This window comes from Eubalaena glacialis, chromosome 12 (genome assembly GCF_028564815.1).
Source record: "Eubalaena glacialis isolate mEubGla1 chromosome 12, mEubGla1.1.hap2.+ XY, whole genome shotgun sequence".
Classification (NCBI taxonomy): Eukaryota; Metazoa; Chordata; class Mammalia; order Artiodactyla; family Balaenidae; genus Eubalaena; species Eubalaena glacialis.
Genome location: NC_083727.1, coordinates 61,919,283 through 61,933,362, shown reverse-complemented (window position 1 = coordinate 61,933,362; position 14,080 = coordinate 61,919,283). Strand labels below are relative to the sequence as shown.

The 14,080-nt window shown below is 37.8% G+C and overlaps 1 protein-coding gene across 1 annotated transcript in view; it reads left to right on the top strand.

Annotated features, from left to right (window-relative positions):
* The window catches only part of KLHL32 (kelch like family member 32), a 237,904-nt gene that overhangs the window by 52,786 nt on the left and 171,038 nt on the right, over positions 1-14,080 (top strand). The gene's annotated exons all lie outside the window — the stretch shown is intronic.

Here is a 14,080-nt window from a genome sequence, read left to right as displayed (position 1 = left end):
ATTTAATTTTTTTCAATGTTATTTCAGTTAACTAGTGATTAGGTAAGAATTTCAAAACATAATAGTATACAATCTCTATATAAATTAGAATATAAATTTAATTGTGAATTAAAAAACTTTTTCTTACCAAAGTCTCAAATGATACAGAAACCAAATCCAGCCTGGGGCAATTTTTTGGTTCGATTTGGAAATTTTCAATAGTAACCTGGTATTTTGATGTTTAAGAGACAATATCAACTGTACTCAATTGCTGACTAGCAGTTAAAGAGAATTTTAACTCTTCAAAGATGCCAAAATCGTAAAAGAAAGATTAAAAAAAGTTTTAAATGTGATGAAACCTGGTAATGTAGAAGATAAAGAGGTAATTACTTAAAATATCTATCTAAAATTAAAAGTAGAGATTTACGTAATTCTAAACTGCAGAAATGAAGTGGAGTATCTGTAAAGTGACCTTCTAGTTTCATTAATATAATGTACATTTTATACACTCTCACATTGTCAGGGATTAATCTTCCAGAAAGCTTATATTATTTGGAGGGCTTTTGAAACAACATACTTTGGGTTGTTATATATAACACATGCACATTATAAAATACGAGTTTTTTCTTCTTGTGGACCATAATATAGATCTCTTGGTGCTTGGCTTCTCTCCTCCTAGGTCTCTGTGGGTTGGATTTTGAATTTAATTTGGGGTTTGATTTTGTGCATGTGTGTATATGAGAGAGAGAATGTGCAAGTGAATGCATACATGTGAGCACTGAAGAGTATTTTACTTGCTGCTGGCATTTAACGATGTTTGCAGCTATTCCAAGCTATTTACCTCTTTTACCACAATGCCCCTCATACTCTGATAGGTCATGCACAGAGTGCCTCCTTTAAAATACTGATGTTATAAAGCCTGTGAAGAAAGCTTTATTATTCCCATTCTGTAGATAAGGAAACTAAAGTGCAATATGTTTAAATAACTTGCCCAAGGACTGCCAGATATTAAGTAGGAGAGCTGATTTTCACACACCAGAGCACCTGTCTCCTTGAGTAGCAAGTTATGCTTTTTCCACTTAACCATGTGCCCTGCTGGATTCATACGCAGTCCCTTCAATCTCATGACCTGCTTGTGAGGTGAAATTTCAGTGACTTGTGTATTGATTGTTCAGATGGAGAAACCAAGACAAAGTTGGAACTCTTGGCACTTAACTCTTTTCTAGGCATTGTGATAAGTGCTGGAGTTATAATATTTAACCAGACGTAGACTGAACCCTATGGAGCTTGTAATATAGTCACTATACTGGACGTTGTTTTTGCCGTATACCCTGTATCTTTTGTTAGCTTTTGTCATAACAAACCACCCCAAAACTTAGAAGTTGGATAGTTCCTCTGGTCTGCCAGTTTCTCTGATCTATGCTGGATTCATTCTTACATCAGCGGTTAACTGGAGAGTTGCCTGAAGACTGGATGATCTGAGTTGGCTTTGTTTACCTGTCTGGTGATTGGTAGGCTTATGGCTGGAGTTGTAGGAGACACTGGGCATGTATTTCTCACAAACAGGCTAGCCTGGGCTTTTTCACATGACAGCTAACTTCTAAAAACAGCAAGAGGGCTAACTTCAATGCACAGGTGCTTTTCAAGCTCCTGTTTGTGTCCTGTTTACTAATGTCCCATTGGTCAAGCAAGTCATGTGGCCAGGCTGAGTCAGTGTCAGTGAGGATACCAAAGGGCATGGATGCAGGCAGGGGAAGAATTTGTTGCCATTTTTGTAACCTACCACTGTCAAGAACTGTCAAAGATTTGTGATTTATCCAAGTTGGAAACCAGCAAGTTAGTCTATCACTGGTTCAGAGATGCTGCTAGAAGACATGAAACTCTTAAGTCACACAAAGTGGGTTGGATCATTGAGGATCATTGAGCTTAGGGAACCTGAATCTTTTATAATGCGTAGGAAACACGTCTGTCCTTTGCTCTGGAAGAAAACATTATTATACTGGACAGTAAGCATGCCTGCCCTTTGCTCTGCAAAGAAACATTCTATCTCTGAGTAAACAGAACTGCTCTTTGCTCTGAAGGGAGATATCACTCTGTCGTCGAAGGCCATTTGCTATAGAAACATCCCTGAAATGAGAGTTCAGAACAAGGACAGTCAGTGCCTCACTCATAATACATGCAGAAGTGCAAGAGACCCATGCCTTAAACTAGAATTATGTCTGTCTTCCTTGTGTCTTACACTCTACCACACTGAAACACCTAGAAACAGTATCCTGTCTGAGTAATCTCTGTATCTCTCACAACACTTATAATGTTGCCTCAGGCTTAGTAAGTATTCAATAAATATTTATTAAGTGAATGAAGAAATGTTTTCTAATTCTCAGAGAATTCCATGTGTATTTCAATTTTTAACATCCTGCATATAAAATATGCAAATTATTCATGGATTTTTCTTTCTAGTGTGATCTGTTCAAATTAATTAGGTAGTCTGACCTAAATAGATTTTTGTACTCTGTATTCTGATATCTGGCAGATTATTTTGAAGCTAAAATAATCGTGGATGGCAAGAGTGAGGAGAAGTCCCAAGTTCTGGGGTAAACTGTTCCTTTACATTGATCTGAGAGATGGTTTCAGCTTTTCTTGCTTAAAATATGAATAACGAACAGTGGAGCACAAAGTACTGTGGATTCCTGTGATCGTCAGCATTTTAAATGAAAGGGTTAAAACACATTCTTCAGCCAAATAATAATGATTTTTTAAAAAAAAATTAAATTTAGGCTTAATATCAGCACAACATGGCATTAGTCAAAAGCTATAACTGTGTTAGACCAGGGGCTTCTTTTATAAGAGTAAAGCGGTGGTGGAAGGAAGAAAGGGAAGAGCTAAGCGTCAGATCTGAGTTTGAATACAGTGGGAGGGACCATATCTCCCTGTTTGCCATTGTTTCCCACAGTCCCTGACAAATAGTGGATGCTATTCTAATTAATATCTGTTGGGTTATTCACCCTCTTCACTATTTCTTCTTCGAGCATAGGCTAGTCCTTTGACTTCTGTAAACCTATGTTTTTTTACCTGTAAATTGGTGATCATAGAGCATAACTCTCAGAATAGGTCAATTCAGAGATTAGAATGAGATAAGGTACATAATGCACTAAGTGCTATATCTGATACACATCACACCTTCAGTAAACATTATCTGTCTCTCTCCTTGGGCTAACTTGGGATCCCTGGTCATGCTCTGTCTGGCCCTTTGTGGGAAAAGAAAACTGCTCATCTCTAGGCTCACCTGGTTGTAGACTCCCTCACCTTTTGATGGGTCAGAATAGCGTTTTGGATTCGTCCTTTCCCATCTTGTTATTTTCTGAATCTGACACCCCCTTCCTTCTTGCTTAGAACATTCTAGTAGCCACTTAACTTTCTCCTCCTCTGGTTGTCCCTTGACAAACCATCGTGCAGATAACTGTGTGGTGAACTTTCGCTCCCCTGCTCAGGTCCCCCAGAGCTCCTCAAGGCCTTTCTGCCAGACCCCCGGAGTGTGCCTTCATGCTGTGTCATTATCATTCATCCTCATCTGTGTTCCCCCATCTGTTCATTTGATCTTGCAGCCATAACTATTCTCCAAACACTCTATTCCACCTGAGGGCCTTTCCACCTCTCAGCCTTGCTAATGACCATTCCTTCTACCTTAACCTCCTACTCACCTCTTTGTCTACCTTGTCCATCTTCCAAGGTTTATCACAGCCAACAAGTGTGAAGTCCTTCACAAAGCCTTATCCTGCCCACCCTCTGCCACCTCTCTAAATTCATATGCAAGGTCCCTCTTTTCTGAAGCGTTATAATTGTAGCTTGTCTCACTCACGGAATTAAAGATCAACAAAATGAAAGGGCAACCTACAGAATAGGAGAAGATATTTGCAAACCATATATCTGATAATGAATTAATATCCAAAGTATGTAAGGAGCTCATAAAACTTAATAGCAAAAACCCAAATACTGTGATTAAAAAATAGGCAAAGGATATGAACAGACATTTTTCCAAAGAAGATATACAACTGGCCAACAGGCGTATGGGCATGAACAGGTACATGCCCAACATTACTATCAGGGAAAACCACAATGAGAAATCACCTCACACCTACTAGGATGGCTGTTACCAAGACAAGAGATAAAAAATGTCAGTGAGGATGCAGAGAAAAGGGAACCCTTATACACTGTTGATGGGAATGTGAATTGGTGCAGCCACTATGGAAAACATTATGGTTTCTCAAAAAATTAAAAATAGAAGTACCGTATGATCCAGAAATCCCAAATCTGGGCATATGAAAAAGGAAATGAAATCAGGATCTTAAAGAGACATCTGCACTCCCATGCTCATTGCAGCAGTATTCATAATAGCTGAGATATGGAAACAACCCAAGTGTCTGTCCATGGATGAATGGATAAAGAATATGTGGTGTGTGTGTGTGTGTGTATGTGTGTGTGTGTGTGTGTATAACGGAATATTATTTACCCATGAGAAAGAAGGAGATCCTGCCATCTGCAACAACATGGATGAACCATGAGAACGTTATGCTAAGTGAAATAAGTCAGACAGAGAAAGACAAATATTGTATGATCTTACTTACAGAAACAGAGAATAGAATGGTGGTTGCCAGGGGCTGGGGAGTAGTTGAAATGGGGAGTTGTTGGTAAAGGGCACAAACTTCCAGTTATAAGATGAGAAAGTTCTAGGGAATCTAGTGTGCAGCAGGGTGACTGTAGTTAATAATACTGTATTGTAGACTTGAAAGTTTCTAAAAGAGTAGCTCTTAGAAGTTCTTAGTACATACACACAAGAAAAGATAACTGTGTAAAGTGACGGATGTGTTAACTAACCTTATTGTGGTAATCATTTCACAATATATATGTGTATCAAGTCATCACATTGTATACCTTAAACTTACACAGTGTGATGTGTCAATTATATCTCAATAAAGCTGGAAACTTTTTTTAAAAAGGAATTGAAGATTGACATGTATACACTGATGTGTATAAAATTGATGACTAATAAGAACCTGCTGTATAAAAAAAAAAAGGAATTGAAGATGTGTCATGTGTTGCAGTCCCTTTCACCAGTGACTTCTCTGAAAGTGAATGACTAGCTGAGGACTAGTGAAGTCCATCAAAGTACTGTTGAACAGAATTGAATGAGGAAGTATTAAACCAGAGGTAGCAGGAGGAATTAGAGGCCTTATGATCTGGAGTGTATGTGAGAAATGGGATGAGTCAGCCTCTTACCCTCTTCCCTGTGGCAGCCCTGGGCAGTGGGCCACCCTGTAGCTTCTGGAGGCTGTTGTTTACCATTTGCTATCTCCAGCTTCAATCTCCATGAATGCCTGCACTTTCTGACCAAGGAAGCAGATGTCTTGACTGTCTCACATAGCTTTGCATATGTGATGGCAAAGTGATTCAAATATGACATTTTGGAGAGTAAATATTTGACCATCACTTTCCACTAGAGCCTGAGTGTGCTCTGCCTATGTAATTTTTAGTTTTGAGAAAAGAGGATAAAGCCCATGATAATAAAAAAAAAATCTGTGTTCCCTGTATTTTTATAATCATACTCTCCAGTCACTATTTGATTAAAATGGCATTAAAGGCTATTAAATAAGTATATAATATATAATTACAAATAAATGTTTTTTTAAAATTCAATAAGCATTTGTTACATACCTACTATTTTCTAGATGCAGAATGAATTTATAGTCTGGTAGGAGATACAGACAAGTGAACAAATAACAATAGTGTAGTGTAATTATATTAACAGTTTGGGTGGTGTCGGAGGTCTTGAACCTTGTTTTTATCCCTCTTCCTCTCTGGCACTCTCAATCAATAATAACTACCACGAATTGAGTATTTACTGTGCTACAGACACTTACTCTAAGTGCTCTATGTGTATCAGTTCATTTCATTTTCTAAAGAAATCTGTAAGATGGATGGTATTATTATTAAGTATCACCATCATCATCTCCGTTTTAAAAATAAAGAAATGGAGACTTGATGTTAAATAATTCACATTAGGGGCATGGAAGCAGTGAAGTAAGAGCTGCTGGAGGCCTGACCTGAGGCTGGAGAGGCAGGATGTGTGTGAGGAGTGGTGAGGGGGAGGGAGGTTGGGCGGGTGGTAGCAGGTAGAATACACAGGGCGCTGCGTGGATGGTGAGGGAGAGGAAGGACCTAAGAATGAGTGAGCGCCTGGCTGGTGGGCGCAAGCGGGTGCTCACACTCACTGCAGACCGGAGGTGAGGATGGAGCTGGGAAAAGGGCAGCCGCAAGGCATTTTGAAGGAATCTGTACCATCGAGGGAGCAAGTGCGGAAGGCTGAGTGCGAGGACTTTAAGTTCCCCTTGAGGGGCGGAGCCAGTGCCTTTTTTTCTTTTCTGGTCCTTGCATCCCCGGCGCCAACTGCAGTGCCTGGCGCCCCACTGCAAACCCTCAGTATTCATTCTCCCCCGCTGCATCTGGCTGGAACAATTTCCTGCTGGGTCACAGGGGTGGGGCCTCCCCAATCTCCTCCTCAGAATGCTCTCCCTCAGAACACCCATTACATGTACTGTCTGTTTTACACATTAGTTCATCTTATTTCTTAAGCAGGTTTCTTATAAAGACTTGAAGGTAGTAGCACTGCTGACAGTAAACATATAAGTGAGATCATTGTTGGGTTCAGGCTGTCTCTTATTTGGTGGTTTTAGAGACTCTTCGTGAACATTTCTGATGTTCAGAAATCATATATAAGACATACTGTGTTCATCACATTGAGGATAAACAGCAACATACCATTGACAGTCATTGTTTGCCGCCAAGCCTGCAGCCTCCTGCCTTTTTTCCCTGCCTGTTCCTGAGCCTTCATTGATTTTGTGAGCTCCCAATATGCTTCCAATAAACTATCTTTTTGCTTAAACAAATAAAATTAAGGATAAAAATAAATGTACATGAAATACTGTCAAATGCTATCTATGTAAATATTAAAGGACTTTGAATAGTCCGTTTTTGTCTTTTGTTCAGTCACCCCTGCCACCGCTTTCTTCTGGGAACCTTCTGAGCAGTTGCTGGGCTTGATGCTGTAATGAGGATTCACTCTTTTGATCCATAGGACTGTTGTCACAAGCTGATTAGTGCCGTCCTCAAAAATTAAACATTAGCTGGGAGTGATTCAAAACTAACCTCCTTTTCAGAAAAAAAATGAATAAAAATAATAGTAAAATAACCCTCAAATGCTTCAGTACATATAGTAATTATTTTTAGTTTACCTTTTTGATGGTTACTGTAAGGATAAGAAATATCTACTACTGTCCTAAAAAAGCAAAGCATTACTCTACAGTTATTTAAATTGGTGCCTGAATACCACTAAAATTAAATCCCATGATGTTCAAGATTTTCCATAGTCAGTTTTACACTGACCTGTCCTGTGATTAATTACTTTGCTTGAGGCCAAATAAGTACTACTGAGTTCTGTGGTTATTGGGTGTTTATGCTGAAACAGCAGCCTTGTTAATTCTTGCAAATTTGCACACTGCTGTGTTCTTTCCTTTCCCCAACTTCTGCATTTTGTGTATCAATCACGGAGGCACCAGAGTATCATTTTCATAGTGCATTTGACTTATGCATTATATGGTAAACTGATTATTGTTTTCCATCAAATGAATACTTGTTTTAACATTCAATGTTATCATATCTGTTTATAGAAATAATTAAAAAGTAGAGCAATGTCTGTTAGGAATGAAAAACTACGGCTAAAGGCTGAGGTTTTACCCGTATTGAAGCTATTGTCAAGAACCTGCGGGGTGGGGGCAGAACTCTTAAGGAAGTTTAAAAGACTAATGGGCAGATTCTACTGGGCAGATTACGAAGAATACCGGAAAGTGATTCAGATATATGATGCTTTTAAAATGTACATTTCCTTTTTTGTTTGAGTTTTGATAGCAAAACCATCAAGGAAATAATTTATTTTCAGGTTGTAGTTATCTATTTTCACTACATTTGATTGAATTTTGGAATTCAGAACTCCTGGCAATAGGAGAAGGTAAAAATCCAATATTAGGACCATTTTATCCCTGTCATATTCTTTTTCTGATGATAAATTTAATTCACTGTATGCGACTATGAAATAACTAACCTTTAACATTTTTTATTTTTCATATTTTTAAACGTTTCCATTTTAATTTTCTTAGGTTTTACTTAGTATTTAATATTTAATTTTATTTAATATTTTTAACACAGTAACTATTACCACTTCACAAATCAATGTGCTTCTTTATTACTTCTTAATGTGGTAAGAACAGATTAACTCTATAGCTGACAATAATGCCAAATGATGCACATAATTCACTACTTTCTCAATTCCATAGATATTTACTGAGCATCTACTATATGCAAAAAAGTTTGTGCTTGATGTTGCAAGGGGTACAGAAAACATCAACACTCAGCTTCTGCACAGGAGGTAAAGGTTGAGACAGATCTTGGGAACATATGAGATTGCACATCAAGAGGAAAAAGAGAGAGCAGAAAAAAATGTCTGTGGTTAGGACCTAAAGGATGCCTTTAGTCAGGTGGCAGAAAGAGAATGAAAAGATGGCCAAGGGGACAAAAAAGGAAAAGTCAAAGATATATAACTACCATGTACATTTTAATCAAAGTGCCAAAATTAAAGGGTTTCAAGAGATCAGCATTTTCTGCAGAAGATCAAGGAGAATGCAAAAAAATTCACTGTTGTTGAAGAAGTTGGTCTCAGTAGTGTGGGAAAGGAAGCCAAAATCTAAGGGGTGATGTATAAAAATATTGATCAGTGTTACTCGAGGTCCATGGACCAGTGCCAGTCTGTGAAATGCTTGTTAACTATCCATGCTAATAATCTGCTGAATGTTAATCAGCTACATCATGAAATACTGTGTTAGTTCAGCTGCCAGTTTTTCACAGGAAGCCTTTCTCAAGAAGCAAGTAGTGAGTTTGTATTCTGGCAGGGATTTTATACCTTGTGTCTGATGGATAAGAAGCAATTTGAAGACAGCCTACTTTGAAGAGCAATGATACAGATAATAACAGTGTAGATACATACACCATTCCATTTTTATTTTTATTTTTTATCCAGCTTTATTGAGATGTGGTCATATAACATTGTATAAGTTTAAAGTATATAACTGTGATGATTTGATACACCTATACATTGTGAAATGGTTGCCACAATAAGGCTAACACATCCATCACTTCACATAGTTACCTTATTGTGTGCGTGTGATAACTATTAAGATCTACTCTCTTAGCAGCTTTTAAGTCTACAGTAAAGTGTGGGTTAACTGTAGTCACCATGTTGTACATTAGATCCCCAGAACTTATTCATCTTATAACTGGAAGTTTATACCATTTGGTCAATATCTCATTCCCCCCGAGTCCTCAGCCCCTGGCAACCAACATTCTATGATTGGTTTCTATGATTTTGAATTTTTAAGATTCCTCTTATGGGTTGGCCAAAAAGTTCGTTCAGGTTTCTCAGTAAGATGTTACGGAAAAACCCGAACGAACTTTTTGGCCAACCCAAGGTAAGTGAGATCATATAGTATTTGTCTTTCTCTGTCTGATTTATTTCACTTAGCATTATGCCATGAAGGTTTATCCATGTCACAAATGGCAGGACTTCCTTCTTTCTCATGGGTGAATAATATTCCCTGGTGTATATGTACCACATCATCTTTATCCATTTATCTGTAGAAAGACATTTAGGTTGTTTCCATGCCTTGCCTATTGTAAATAATGCTGCAATGAACATGAGAGTTCAGATATTTCTTCAAGATCCTGATTTCATTTCCTTCGAATATACACCCAAAAACGGGATTGCTAGATCGTATTCTATTTTTAATTTTTTGAGGAATGTACTGTACTGTTTTCCATAGTGTCTGTACCAATTTACATTCCCACCAACAGTGTACAAGGTGTCCCTTTTCTCTGCATCCTCACCAACACTTGTTATTTCTTGTCTTTTTGATAATAGTAATCTTAGCAGGTATTAGGTGACTTATTGTGGTTTCGGTTTGCATTTCTCTGTTGATTAGTGATGTTGGACACCTTTTCATGTACCTGTTGGCCATCTATATGTCTTCTTTGGGAAAATGTCTATTCAGATCTTCTACCCATTTTTTAATTCAGATTATTTTGTTGTTGTTGTTGTTGACTTGTATGAGTTCTTTTTTTAGTTTGCATGTTAACCCCTCATCAGATATATGATTGCAGATATTTTCTCTCATTCTGTATCTTGCTTTTTCATTTTGTTGATGGTTTCTTTTGCTATGCAGAAGCTTTTGAGTTTGATGTAGACCCACTTATTTATTTTTGCTTTTGTTGCCTTTCCTTTTGGTGTCAAATTTAAAAAATTATCACCGAGATTGATGTCCAGGAGCTTACTGCCTATGTTTTCTTCTAGGATGTTGACAGTTTTTGTCATGAAAGGATGTTGAATTTTGTTAAATGCTTTATCTGCATCAATTGAGATGATTATATATTTTTTATCTTTCATTCTGTTAATGTGGTATATATCATGTTTAATTTGCATATGGTGAACTATCCTTGCATCTCAGGGATAAATCCCACTTGATCATGGTGTGTCATCCTTTTAATGTTCTGTTGAATTTGATTTGCTAATATTTTGTTAGGATTCTTGCATCTATATTGATCAGGGATATTGGCCTGTATTTTTCTTTTCTTGTAGTGTCCTTATTTGGCTTTGATGTCATAATTGCCTCATAAAATGAGTTTGGGAGTATTCCCTCCTCTTCAGGTCTTTGGAAGAGTTTGAGAAGAAATGGCATTAATTCTTTCTTACATGTTTGGTAGAATTCACCAGGGAAACCATTTGGTCCTGGGCTTTTCTTTGTTGGAAGTTTTTTGATTACTGATTCAATCTCCTTGTTCATTATTGGTCAGCTCAAATTCTATTTCTTCATAATTCAGTCTTTGTAGGCTGTATTTATAGTAATTTATCCATTTCTTCTAGCTTATACAATTTGTTGGTGTGTAATTGTTTATAGTAGTCTCTTATGATCCTTCGTATTTTGTGGTATCATTTATAATATCTCCTCTTTCATTTTTGATTACATGAACTATGGTACCTCCATACAGTGGAATATTATTCAGTGATAAAAAGAAATGAACTATCAAGCCATGAAAAGACATGGAGGAACCTCAAATGCATATTACTAAGTGAAAGAAGCCAGTCTGAAAGGTACATAACTATATGACTCCAACTATATGGCATTCTGGAAAAGGCAAAACTATGGAGATAGTAAAAAGATCAGTTGTGCCAGGGCCTGCGGGGAGGGAAGGATATATAGATGAAGCATAGGTGATTTGGGGGGCAGTGAAACTGATCTGTGTGATTATGGTAGATACATGTCATTATACATTTGTCAAATTCATAGAGTGTATCTTAATGTAAGAGTACTTTAAGAGTGAACCTTAATGTAAACTGCAGACTTTGGTTGATAATGGTGTATCAATGTTGATTCATCAGTTTTGCCACACTGGTGAGGTACGTTGATGGGAAGGGGTTACGTGGAATTCTCTGTACTTTCTCCTGAGTTTCGCTGTGAAGCTGAAACTGGTCTAAAAAATAAAATTTATTAATTTTTTAATGAAAGAAAAAATATTACAGGTACCTCACTGCTTTCTCATAATTGTTTTATTGTTTTCTGGAAAGATGACCTTCCGATTCTTTTTTTTTTTTTTTTTTGCATTGAGTGAGCAATTAGATTGTGAAAATGAAACCTACCCCTTAGGGGACTAGTCAGCTTTAATATATAATATGTCATGATCCTAAGAATAGCAGGAATGGATACGTTAAGATGGCGAGCAGCACTCTGGATATGATCTGACTTGTTCTTGCATTAAAAGGCGTTGCCATTCCTCTGCACAGTGCCCTGAGCACCTGTGTACGCAGGACGTTGTACTGACTCTGCTGCAAGAGAGTGGTGCAAATTCCAGTCTGAGTTCGACTTGGAAGGCAGAAGACTGATGCCCCAGCTCAAAGACAGGCAGCAAGAAAGAATTCTTTCTAACTCAGCCTTTTATTCTATTCAGGCCTTCAACTGATTGGATGAGGCCCACCCTCACTGGGGAGGGCCATCTGCTTTACTCAGTCTACCAATTCAAATGTTAATCTCTCCTGAAATGGAACCCTCATACACTGTTGGTGGGAATGTAAATTGATACAGCCACTATGGAAAACAGTATGGAGGTTCCATAAAATACTAAAAATAGAACTACCATATGACCCAACAATCCCACTCCTGGGCATATACCCAGAGAAAACCATAATTCAAAAAAACACATGCACCCCAATGTTCACAGCAGCACTATTTACAATAGACAGGACATGGAAGCAATGTAAATGTCCATCAGCAGAGGAATGGATAAAGAAGATGTGGTACATAGGAAAAATACTCTCTGACATAAACCACAGCAAGATCTTTTTTGATCCGCCTCCTAGAGTAATGAAAATAAAAACAAAAATAAACAAATGGGACCTAATTAAACTTAAAGGCTTTTGCACAGCAAAGGAAACCATAGACAAGACGAAAAGACAACCTTCCGAATGGGAGAAAATATTTGCAAATGAAACAATGGACAAAGGATTAATCTCCAAAATATACAAACAGCTCATGGAGCTCAATATCAAAAAAACAAACAATCCAATTAAAAAATGGGCAGAAGACCTAAATAGACATTTCACCAAAGAAGACATACAGGTGGCCAAGAGGCACATGAAAAGATGCAAATCAAAACTACAATGAGGTATCACCTCACACTGGTCAGAATGGCCATTATCAAAAAATCTAGAAACAGTAAATGCTGGAAAGGGTGTGGTGAAAAGGGAACCCTCTTGCACTGTTGGTGGGAATGTAAATTGATACAACCACTATGGAGAACAGTATGGAGGTTCCTTAAAAAACTAAAATTAGAACTACCATATGACCCAGCAATCCCACTCCTGGGCATATACCCCGAGAAAACCACAATTCAAAAAGAGACATGTGGCACAATGTTCACTGCAGCACTATTTACAATAGCCAGGACATGGAAGCAACCTAAGTGTCCATCATCGGATGAATGGATAAAAAAGATGTGGCACATATATACAATGGAATGTTACTCAGCCATAAAAAGAAACGAAATTGAGTTATTTGTAGTGAGGTGGGTGGACCTAGAGTCTGTCATACAGAGTGAAGTAAGTCAGAAAGAGAAAAACAAATACCGTGTGCTAACACATATATATGGAATCTAAAAAAAAAAAATGGTACTGATGAACCTAGTGGCAGGGCAGGAATAAAGACGTAGACATAGAGAATGGACTTGAGGACACGGGGCGGGGAGGGGGAAGCTGGGGCGAAGTGAGAGTAGCAGCGACATATATACACTACCAAATGTAAAATAGTTAGCTGGGAAGCAGCAGCATAGCACAGGGAGATCAGCTCGGTGCTTTGCGATGACCTAGAGGCGTGGGATAGGGAGGGTGGGAAGGATGCTCAAGAGGGAGGGGACATGGGGATATATGTATGCATATGGCTGATTCACTTTGTTGTACAACAGAAACTAACACAGTATTGTGAAGCAATTATACTCCAATAAAGATCTATTAAAAAAAAAAGAAAATATTCCAACATGTCATATCTGTTTAATTGTATGTATAAACCTATGTATGCAATTGATTCATAAACAAACACATATTTGCTTTAAAAAAAAAAATGTGGTACGTATATACAATGGAATATTCTCAGCCATAAAAAAGAATGAAATTGGGTCATTTGTAGAGACAGGGATGGACCTAGAGAGTGTCATACAGAGTGAAGTAAGTCAGAAAGAGAAAAGCAAATATCGTATAATAATGCACATATGTGGAGTCTAGAAAAATGGTATAGATGATCTTATTTGCGAAGTAGAAATAGAGACACAGATGTAGAGAACAAAAGTATGGATACCAAGGGGGAAAGGGGTGGGGTGGGAGGAATTGGGAGACTGGGATTGACACATATCCATTATTGATACTATGTATAAAATAGACAGCTGATGGGAACAC